At 33.0% G+C, this 12176-nt stretch overlaps 1 long non-coding RNA gene across 1 annotated transcript; it reads left to right on the top strand.

The window, feature by feature from the left end:
* Window positions 1-4171: 4171 nt before the first annotated feature.
* On the top strand, window positions 4172-12174 carry LOC105129726 (uncharacterized). The gene is made up of 3 exons (XR_843112.1): window positions 4172-4421; window positions 5954-8341; window positions 11445-12174. It is a non-coding gene; the product is annotated as an uncharacterized LOC105129726 (long non-coding RNA).
* Window positions 12175-12176: the final 2 nt, after the last annotated feature.

The following is a 12176-nucleotide window of genomic DNA, read 5'->3' as shown; positions in this document are numbered from 1 at the left end:
TCCTGCTGGCGTGTTAATTCATAGTTAGTTTATTAGCTCATTCCTTCATTATATTATTCATGATATCTTAAAAAATCAAATAGTTTTGGGCAAAACTTATACGATAGATAATTAATTAATTAGTTTTTTAATAATCTATCTATTAATCCAATTTATTATCGGTATCTAACGTGGGTATCTATCTAATGTGGGTGGTGCATAGTATTTGATAAGTCAAGGTAGCCGGTAGCTGGTATTTACAAAAGATATTTTTTGATGAATTTCAAGATTTTTTAATACTTAAGTAAGTAATTTTTTTAGAAATAAAGGCTGTGATATTTTAAAAAGATTCTGAAAATAATTCTGATAATGATATTTTGAGAATGAAGATTGTAAACCTGATGTTTGAATGATTCATGATTTATTTATAGCATATAAGTCTTGTCTTTTTATGGAGACGAGATGATAAAGTATAATTTTTTTTTACAACACTAATGATGAAAAATATCCCTGATATATATATTAATAACGAATAAATATTTCCTACACAAATATTAATGTGTTAACAATATGATAGGCTATTAAGAGATTTTTTATACACCATCTATTATATAATATTAATGCAAATGAAAATATGATGAGTCTTTAAAAAACTTTTATACACCTAAGAGTGCAGGGAAAATAAGATTTAAAATGTAAATGAGTTCATGAGAGCTGAACTTTTCTTATAAGTCGAGCTCATAAAAATCAAAATCTATAATTTTGGGCTTTTCTTCAAGATTATAAGCCCACAAGAATTTGACTCTTCTTCTAAGCTAAATCCATAACATTGGACTCTTCCTCAAGGTTAAACCCATGAAAGCTAGAGTCTTCTCCTAGTTTGAGTTCATGAAAACAAGGTCTGGACATGTTGTTTAAAATCATAGATGTAATTTGCAAGTCTTTAACTACTATCTTTTAACAAACTCTAAAGTCAAATTAAGGAAGGCCTTGATATTAGTTTTTCATAGGTGTCTCATTCCCTAGATTTTTTTTTCATCTAGAACTTTATTTATAATATATGATTTAATTTGTTTCTTGGAGTCAACTTTGAAATTATAGATGTAATTTGCAAATCCTTAATTGTTTCGCAGTAACCTTTGATTGGATGGCGAGGAAAGTTTTGTTGTGAGAAAAATCAGAATCACTTTTCATCATCAAATTATTTCATGCATTATTCATTGTTATTGCTTTCATGTATTCATGGATTACCATATTCATTGTTATTGCTAGAGCATGGAGTAAAAGGCAAATTTTTTTAATTTTGGTCCTGCACTGCATGATTATTTTATAGCAAGTTGCACAGAGTTTATATAAGTAAACTTACGATGAACTAAATTCATCTAATAATTTGTTCTTGACTGCGAAGAAATTTAATCTTGATATATACACAGAACCTTATCCAAAAACAACCTAGACATTATAATTAAAATAAACTGGTAAATTAATCATTCCTACGCTAAATTTATTCATATTTCTAGAATCCAAAGAATACACCGAATCACAAATTTTTTAATGAAGAAAAAAAGCAACCCAAATACCAATCTAAACTCAAACTCTGATTTTTTTTGTAAGGATATATCAATAAATACACTGAATCACAGAGCATATGTTAAAAAAAAATTAAAAACAAAGATTGATAGAAAAAAAATCATACCTAATGTGAGTTTTGACACGATTCAAGGTTGGGTATGAAAGAGGGAGGTGACTACCTGACTGGTTTGCTAGATTTGGAGTTGGACTCTAGAGGTTCGGTATGCTAGTGTAGTATGTGTCATAAGATTCAAGGTCGGGTGAGACCGTGTGAGAGAGGGATATGGCTGACTGGCTAGTTTGAAAATGAAGATGGTGTGAGAGACTGTTCGGTGTGCCAATGTGATGTGTGTCCTACGATTTAAGGTCGGGTGTGACCATGTGAGAAAGAAATGTGGTTGACTGGTTAGTTTGAAGATGAAAATGGTGTGGGAGATGGATGTGGCTAGTTGTGGATGAAGATGGATTAACTTGAATTCGTTACAGATCTATAAGTGAAAGTGTGAAATTATGAATTGTGAGGGTTGAGAGAGCGACTTAGGAGCAAGGAGAAGGACGACTGGAGTCTGGACGTCAGGGTTAAGAAAAACAAATGCATTTTTTTTGTATTTATATTACTCCCTTAACTGAACCGATTTGGTTTGGTTGAAGTTTTTTTGGTTTCATGTTTCTGAAACTGAAACCGAACCAAACCAAATTTTTTTTTAAAAAAATTTTAATCGGTTTAATCAGTTTCTCAGTTTTTTTGCTCACCCCTACTATCTAATGTGGGTGGTGTTTGGTAAGTTAAGGTAGCCGGTAACTGGTACTTGCAAAAGATCTTCTTTGATGAATTTAAGGATTTCTTAATGCTTAATAAGTATTTTTTTTAGAAGAGTAATAATATTTTAAAGAGACTTTGAAAATAATTTTGATAATGATATTTTGAGAATGAAGATTGTAAACATGATATTTGAATAATTCATGATGTATTTACAACATAGAAGTCTTGTATGGTGTTTGGTAAGCTAAGGTAGTAGGCAATTGGTACTTGCAAAAGATCTTCTTTGATGAATTTGATGATTTCCTAATGCTTAAGTAAGTGTTTTTTTTTTTAAAGAGTTGTGATATTTTAAAGAGACTTTGAAAATAATTTTAATAATGATATGTTGAGAATGAAGATTGTAAACATGATGTTTGAATGATTCATGATGTATTTACAACATAGAAATCTTGTCTATTTGTGGAGATGAGATGCTAAAGTATATTTTTTTTCTTGATAACATTAATGATGAAAAATACCCCTAAAATATATATTAATAATGAATAAATATTTCTTACACAAGTATTAATGCGTTAAAAATATGGTAGGCTATTAAAAGATTTTTTATACACTAGTTATTATACAATATTAATATTAATAAAAATATAATGAATCTTTAAAAAAAATTTATATACTTAAAAAGTATAAAAAGAATAAGATTTAAAATATAATCGATAAAATTTTCTCAAAGGCCAAGCCCATAAAAGTCAAAATCTATAACTTTAGGCTTTTCTTCGAGGTTATGAGCTCATAAGAGTTTGACTCTTCTTCTAAGCTAAATTTACGACATCAAACTTTAACTTTTTTTCAAGGTTAAACTCATAAAAGCTAGAGTCTCCTCTTTCTAAGCTAAATTTACGACATCAAACTTTTTCTCAAGGTTAAACTCATAAAAGCTAGATTCTCCTCCTAGTTTAATTCCATGTTTAATTCCATGAAAATAAAGTATGGGCATGTTGCTCAAAATCATGAATTTTTACATCTTCATATGATTTTTTAGACCAATTAAGATTTATTAGATATACCCAAGCCCTAACTCTTATATTTTTATAGATCAAGAAAGGAAATGCTAAACAATTGACTATTGATCTTAAATGGAATGGAACGAGTGTGATAGATACGGAGGTAATAGCCATGTTATTAGAATTGATTAGCGAAAAATAATGGCAAGTCATTAGATTAATTGTTTGTCATTTCAAGTTATAAAATCATACATAAAAGAAAAAAGGCAAAATAATTCGTTCCATCACCCCCCCCCCCTCAAGTTTTTTTAATTTGATAGTAAGAGTATCTTTAACCTAGTACACGTGTCCATGAATATCGATTTTAATGACATATTTTTCATGTCAATCTGTTATATTTAAATAAATAAATCGAATAAGCTTTCTTGACGTGGGCACAAAATAAAATAAAAATAAAAATAAATCTCAGAAACCATAACGCCAACCCTATGAGATTATCGTCACTCAACAATTCAGAAAACAGATTTTCATCACTTCAGGAGGATTTTAAAAAAAAAACCTTGTGAGTTTATATGGTGGGCCGCTAGTGGGCTTAAAGCTTGTGTCAAGCTTAACGCTGAACTGTCAAATAGGTGGGCTCAATCATCTCATATACTCGGCCCATTAAAAGACAGAAATCATCTAATTTTCAGTGAGGTCTTAGATTTCCTATCCAAGTCATATAAATTCGAGATTTTTTATCAGAGTTATTAAAAATTTAAATAGTAGTCAATATCAGGGTTTATGTGAATAGCTGTGATGATCTGGATAATTATATTAAAAAAAAAGAAAAAAAGAAAAAGAGAGGCAGAAACCTGTCCAAGTGCACTCTCCATCCCAAATGTACTTTTTTATTTAAAAAACCTCTCAAAACGTGAAAGTTGGCTGAGATATTTTCTTCTCTCTCCCTTCCACGTACACAAACTGTAGCTTTTTATATCCATCTCCGACAACATAAACATAAACAGACGCCATTCTTCCATTTTCCTTCCAGGGAATAATAATCAGATTCCTCTCTCTTCTATGTTACTCTCCATCTTCTTTGTTTTCTCTCCCCTACTGATTAAGTACGTGAACTTCCTTAGCTATTAAAGAGCCTTCACTCTCATGTTATTTTCAGTTTTTTTTTTTTGGCATTTGCTGGCTGGTTTGTTACTTTCAAATTTTTGCAGCGGATTTGATTTTTGTCGGTAAATGAGCAATCCTACTAGAACTATGCACATACACATTTCAGTAATATTTTGTTACTGTAACTTCTTCTTCTTCCTCTTCTTTTATTTTGCGTGTGTGATGGGATATTGTTGCCTGACTTTATATTGACGTGCTCGTTGATTTCCTGCATCAAATTTATAGTCTATCTAGCGATTTTATGTGGTTTTTGGTTTTCTAGATTTTCTTGGATGGCTGTTTTTTCTTTGTTTGACGTGGTCTAGGATTCCTTTTCCTTTGTTGTAGAAAAGAATTGTTACAACGTAGTGGTTTCGGGAACTCTATAAATGTAAGAATTTAATTTGTGGTGTTGTCTTAATAATTAACACAATGGTGCGAGAGGGGTTTCCTTAGGTTATGTGAGTGGGTGTAATTGAGTTTGAAAATCATACTCAATGTTCGTGCTGTATTTTTATCCCTAATAGCTAAGAGTTTCTTTTCTTTTAATCTTTTTTTTTTTTTGCTTACGGGATTTGCCAAACCGCTTAAAAAATTTGGGATTGAGTTTCTCTATTTTGAATTTTCTATTAAATTGTCATGCCCGGTAACTGTTTTTCATGCAATCCTGACTACATGAACAAGTGGTAGTGGGGATAACCAATCGGCTTGGATACAATCGCAACTATTGGTATTAAAGCTTGGTTGATTTAGTTTGAGATTCAATACGTGGTCGAGAAATTAATAGAAGAAAATGAATATGACAGAAAACGAGGGGGATTTGGCCCTTCTACTTCATGCTTTGATTTGTTGTGTAATGGGGAGTTTGAGCAGGGATTTGCTTTCTTCTTTTTTTATTTTTTATTTTTTGTGATGACTAATTGCCTAATGAATGAATCGTGTGCTATAAGAAACCGCATCGTGGGTGTTTTTCTATTTTTTGATTAGGCTGAAAAAAGAGAGAGATCTATTGAATTTTTTTTGTCTGCCTTCTTTAATCGGTGGCTATTACTTATTACTAGTTTGCTTGAGATTGCACACTGCAAAATTATGTTTTGTACTGTGTTAGTCATGAAGTTACAGAAACTGTTTGTTAATGTGAAACTGCCGTGACAGTGACTGTTAACCTATGCCCTTGGTCCCTTATATTCAGCCCGGATTCTCTTTCAAATAATGTATTGGAAGAGATATTGCACACTATACTTCTAGTGAAGATTAAAGTTTATCTTCAATGAACTTGACATCCAATGTAAAGGGCAAAAGGAAATGCTAGTCAAAATTGACATTAAGGACGTGTTTCTAGGTGGCTCTGTAGAACAAACACGCAAACATTACGAGGGTGAATGCAAGGCTTTTTGCTGATTGAATACACAGATTCTTTAAGTAGGTTTGGTCATCAGTATGCTGAATGAGAGTACAAGGGTTAATGAGTAACTGTAGATGGTGTTTGAAGTTGTAGGTATGGATGATTCTGGGTGCTGCCATGTCCAAGCTCATGTTACTTTCTCTACCCTTTTAATGGTTCTTTTAGTATCCAGAAAGTACAGAAAGGAGATTTCAGGATTCATTTTAATAGGTGATTTCTCAATTGAAAGATAAATATTTATTGGTACAATTCATTTGTATCACCACTTGCTCCATTCCAACACAATGGAATTTGATTTCTTGCTTCTGATTATGTATCTAAAACTCAATTTGCAGTAGGCTTACTGTGTCATTTCCTCCTTCATATTGTAGTAAAGGTAGAGCTTTCTTTCTTTTCTTTAATTTTTCTACTCAACCTAACAATTGCTTTTTCTTTCAATGCTCAAGGACAAATTTGTTCCTGAGTTTATCAAACCACCCATTTAGTAGATGTTTTATACCTTATGTAGAGGTCAGTATCACTTCAAAGTTAGAATTTGGTACCTCTATTTCATGATTTCTATTTTTGCTGGTCTCAGTTTTATTTTCTTGCTATGATCATGTTCATTTATGTTTCTAGAAACTAGTTCAGGGCATGCTACTTGCTTACCATTATTGGCTAACAAGATGTAATTTTATTCAGGAGACGGGGTGATTGATTTTGCTATGTGCAACTACTTTCTGGCAAAACCTCTACATAATCTTCAGAAAAGTATAGTAAATATTAGATTTCCAACTCATGTGTCTCTAAATTAAATATCAAACTCGTGAGTCTAAAACAATGTACTTCTTTATAAGTTAATGTAAGAATACATGGTTTGATGAGCTCATCCATTTACTCAGTTTAACAGATGGAGGTAAGAACCTTTCTGCCACTGGCTTTATGACACATTACTTCCTAATCAGTCATAGTCTTTTAAGTTTTTCATGAATTAGTTGTCTGGTAGTAGGCACATGCACTGTTAACATTTGCTTTTGTTAGTTTAGTGGTCCTAACTGCAGAGAGCCATCTTACTCAAGGGAAATTGCAACAAATGGGCTTGGGTTGCAGAGGTGCTGATTCAGATATTGGATAAAATAACTTTATGGAATATGTGAACGGGTAATATCTCTAGATTAAAACCACTTTAGTCCATAAAAGGTTTAGATTTTTCTGATGCTTGTTGAAATACCCAAACTTATGACATGATTACCTAAATAGAAGTTAATTTAGGCCCAAAATCACTTTTGACCCAACTTAACAGGCTAAAAGAAATTCCTCTCCATCATGTGTTGCCGGGGCCTCACTTTGGAATCTTTAAGTTGCAGAAATTAAAAAATTCCGTGGAAGTAAATCCTTCCTTTTTTTCATAGTTGCATCATTATATGTGGTAGTGGGTTTATATAGTCACCAGTGAAGACCAAGTTAAAATCATAAAACCTTTAACAGAACAGAGGCTCAAAGAGAGACTGTGGTCACACATACATGTACTTTAAAAGAATAATGATTTTAATCTTTTCAGTTCATCTTTTTATTATGAATGGAAGTACAAATATATTGGTTATTGAAAAGGTAGCTCGGTTGATGTTGGAAACACAGATAAGTGTAAGTTTTACTTTTTATCAGTGTTTTTAGTTTTAATCTGAAAATCGATATCAAAACAATACCAGTTCCATGAAAATTCTCCCTCACTATCCCTTCTCATCTCCTTTGTTTAATGCGTGTAGACAAATGTGAGTAAAGCATAGGTTTTTTGAAGCATGGATATTGACAGATGCATCAGCATGTGTATGTGATGCTTTGCAAGCATGCCAACAGTGGTTGTACTTGCTAGTGCTCTAATTTTTCTACTAATGTACATCTGAATGCCCTTTACAGTTGTGTTGCTATGGTTTTCATTACTTGCTTCTGTCACTATTCATTCTCGCCGCTTGTTTTCTCATGTTTTGAAGTTTGATGGAACATGCTTAATAATTTGGAATGTCACTTCTGAAGTGGAGAATCTATTGTTGGCTTCCCATAATATATTAATGGACCATTTCTGAGAGGTAATTTTTAATGTGTGTTGAGAATTACCTGAGACTTAGAAAGGTCTGCCTACAAATGGCAAATTACACTCTTAGAAGCTGCTGTAGATGAGGATTATCTTTTTGTTATTGTAGGCAACCCAAGTTTAACTAAAAAGGAAAAGACTTTTATTGCTTTGTATGGTAGCAGCTCAACGACAGGCTGAAAAATCTTTGAACGACATGGTAGATGCTCTGCCCTTTATTTACTGAATTCCTTTGCACGCGCACAGGCAAAATGCTTTTTGTATTCTCTTCCTTGTACTTTAAAGGATCCTGACTGGTGTTGTACTTCAGATATTGGATTTTGTCCACTGCATTTACCGAGGAGTCCTGTCTGCTTAGAGCTTGTCTGCGGAGTTCTATGCTAGACATGGAAAAGGGAAATGAGGTATGAACATCAATTCTACATAGCATTCTTCAGATGATTTCAGATTTATAACTTACAATCTCAAGATAGTGAGTTTTTTCTTTCTTTTACTATATTACTGCACAAACTGTGACATGATGTTCAATTAAGTATTTATTCATAGCTGACAAAATCCATGATAGAAAATATAAATTTGTGGCATCGTTAAGCACCTTTTCCCTTATTTCCTAGTTTTTATTTCTTTTATCATTAGGTTTTATTGTGTTTTTGATATGGGACAAAAGAGATTTAAAACTAAAGAAGAGAGAAAAGAAGAAGCTACGAAGAAAAAACCAAGGACAGAGAAGAAAAAGCTGAAGAAGAGAAGAATAGGGAAAAATCTCGAAATATGTAATTTTTATTCAATTCATCAACAACTTGTCTAACATTTAGAAAAATAGAATATAAATACTAAAACCCTAACTAGAACAAATAATACAATAACTAGAAATAAACTTAAATAAAACAATAATGAAATGAAGCCCAATAAATAAATTCAAATAAAATCCAATAACACAAGGGTTGAGCTATCAATGATAATAAAAAGACCAATGACAAAATTTGAATGGCAATATATAAAGCGAGCAAATAAATCAGGGTGTAATGCAATGCAAGGAAGGTATTATTTTTTAGGCACATAGGTACTATCAATGATAATTTGAATAATAAGTGTAATGCCACAGCCACAATAAAATTCAACATATGAAAAGGTCAAGTGATTTACTGTTGGGAAGATGCTGCAAGCTACTGCTGCTGACGTGGTGAAGAGTGCTGACATAGCATTGGGGGTGATAATGTGCCGCTGATGTGGTGATGACGTGGCAATGCGCTACTGACATGGCGGTGTGCTGTTGACATGGCGATGCTGATGATGTGGGAATATGATGATGATCTGTCAGTGCAGCGCTGACGTGGCCGTGTGCTGCTGATGTGGCTACGCAAGGTTTGTTTGTTTGTTTTTTTTTTTTTTTTTTTTTCAGAACTGGGTTATAAAACAAAAGGATTATTATTATTTTTTTCGGGTTTTTTTGTTTTTTTTTTTTTTTTTTTTTCAGAACTGGGTTATAAAACAAAAGGATTATTATTATTTTTTTCCATATCTGGGTTGTAAACAGAAAGATTAATTTTTTTTTTCAATCGTCGATAATGATTCTACACAGTTTCTAGGGTTTAGGAACTATGTTGAATTTTAAGGATTTTCACAAGCTCTAAGAGATCGATTATCCGTAAATACAATTAAAAGTCTGATTCCACAATTAAAAGTCTGATTCCAAAGTTGACGCGGGACAGTCCGTAAATACAATTAAAAGTCTGATTCCAAAGTTGATGCGGGACAAAATAGATTTAAAGCTAAAAAAGAGAGAAGAAGAAGCTAAGAAGATAAAGCTAAAAAACGATAGGATATAAATACTACCTAACAATAATTAAATGAAGTCTAATAAATAAACATGAATAAAATCAAATAACATAAGGGTTGGACTATCCTCCATCATCATAGATCATATGGACATGTGAACCATGTCTCAGGTATGTTGTCCCCATCAGTTTTACTTCAAGGATCATGTATTGTTAACTATAAATCAAGCTTTCTGATTTGGTAACTATGCTTTATCCCATTGGAAATTGGTATCTTATACGATTAGGTCAATTGTTATTATTTTGCAAACTTCTTATTCACTGTCTTCTTTCATGAATTTCCATTTAAAGAATTGAAGAATGTATACAATAACAGAAAAGAGCATAGAAATCAGAACTTCCAATCAAATAATGATCAACAAACACACAAGTCTTTCACTAAGATTTTTATGAATCCTTCTCTCTAAGGAAAGCATATATAGACACCACATTTCATTTAGCAGTTCATTTCCGTTGAGCACATTTAAATTTTTTAGACATCTAGTAACACCTGGCTCACATTGAGCTTTTCATTATTGCATATTTTGATATGGATAGCTGGTCTGGCAATTATTTACACCAACCACTAATTTTAGTATTAAACATATCATACCAAATGGGATGGTCCTGCTGCCGAGCATCTTTCTCAGATGATGCTTGAGATCTCATTGTTAAGCTTAGATCTGTGTGGTGGATGATGACTGATAAGTGATAAACATCCACAGTTATCAACTGCTTTAATATCGGAGTTGCAACCTTTTGCAAATTTTGAAAAGAATGTTATCAGGTTTTTTGTTAAGTCAATTGCTCTGATAAAGATTAATATACAATTGCTCATATTGTGAAGAGAACTTACCCCAGTTTCATTGAGCTTGCTGGTGCTTCACTGTTATGAGGCTGGGGCTGGCTCAATTGGAGACGGATTGGGGCATGCAAATCATATCCATTTTCTACTGTGTAGGGTGAACGGGAAGCTCTGTTTGCTTCATCCACATTCTGTTCTCTATAAACCTGGGATAAGAAACTTCTAATTTAGGCTTTTAGCATGTTGATGAATGTTCACTTTCTAAAATATCAAGATCAGGTTCCACAGGCCTTTTAGCTCACTGCTATATACGTATGGTTCCCATACTCTAGACTTGAATTCTAGATTTGTTGTTTAAGAGCTACCTGATTGTTCCACAGGCCTTTTAGCTCACTGCTATATAGGTAGGAGGGAGTGCAGGAGGGAGTGCATTCTATGAAGAATGTGTGTATAAATTCTTTGTAGGTTCCTTATTTCGTGGTAAAAAGTGAAGTTCAGAGTTGAATGGGAGATGGATAAAATTTCTTAGTGATACATGTGTTACCAAGACTAGTACCTTACGCAATTCTGCATTTTCTTGAGTGATGAGTTCAACCTTCTTATGCAGTTCTAAGTTTTCTTGATAAATTCGATTACCCTGCAATGAAGCCAATCAAAGCCAGTGAGCATGAGAATGTCTGTACAATCAATTTGGGAAATATTGAAGGCAATAGTCCAGAAACCTTTTGGCTCATCTCTTTAATTTCATCAGTTAAAATTTGTTCCTGTGTGCAAAAAAAGGCTGCATTAGCATCGAGTGCATGCTGCGTACATGTACAAAAAGTGATCTTGAGATCAGTATAGGTTTACCTTTTTAATTCGAACACCTTTCATACTCTTCTCCAGCTGGTTTTCTAGATTTTCTAGATCTTTGATGCTCAAACCAGACAGTTCTTCTCCCATCAATTGCCTGCAACATCTCAAGGCAAATGTTAGGTATGGTGCCAGAGTTTTATACTTGTCCATGAATATAGTTAGAAAGAAAACTTGTCCATGGATGCATAAATCTATTAGTTTTTCTTGTGGCAGATGTGGCTACAACTGCGATCCATCCATGATGTGAAACATAACATGGCCGTAAATTTTTTTAACCACATAGCCTACACCATTATTTTAAGGCCAACGGTGACTTCTTGTTGAGATCCTCTATTGAGAATATTCAGTGATAATTAACTTTACCGACGATATTCTTGCAAGCACTGCAGTTCCTTCCTCAAGCTTGCTGCCTCCTTTTTCCAAAACTAGTGAGCAGAAAATGAAGCACATCATATAACAAGCAATAATTTGGAGTAGAATAGAATTGATGAGAGCTGCTTGAAGAAGTGATTGCCTCAGAAATCTGCATGTTCATGCTACAATCTACAGAGAACACTTAATGAGATGGTCATGTATTCAGTTTTGCACAGAGTAATTTTATTTTTGAATATTGTAAATGTTCCTGTATGGTGGCGTTACTATTGTGTTTGGTTGCAGATAAAATTAAATTGAACATGGCTTGGCACAATAGAAAATCATTGTGCATAGCGCATGACTTTTGAATACCCTTTTGAGTTAATGAAATGTTGAGATTGGTTCTTG

Source organism: Populus euphratica, unplaced genomic scaffold (genome assembly GCF_000495115.2).
Source record: "Populus euphratica unplaced genomic scaffold, PopEup_1.0 scaffold34.1, whole genome shotgun sequence".
Taxonomy (NCBI): domain Eukaryota; kingdom Viridiplantae; phylum Streptophyta; class Magnoliopsida; order Malpighiales; family Salicaceae; genus Populus; species Populus euphratica.
This window is presented reverse-complemented; position numbering and strand designations above follow the sequence as displayed.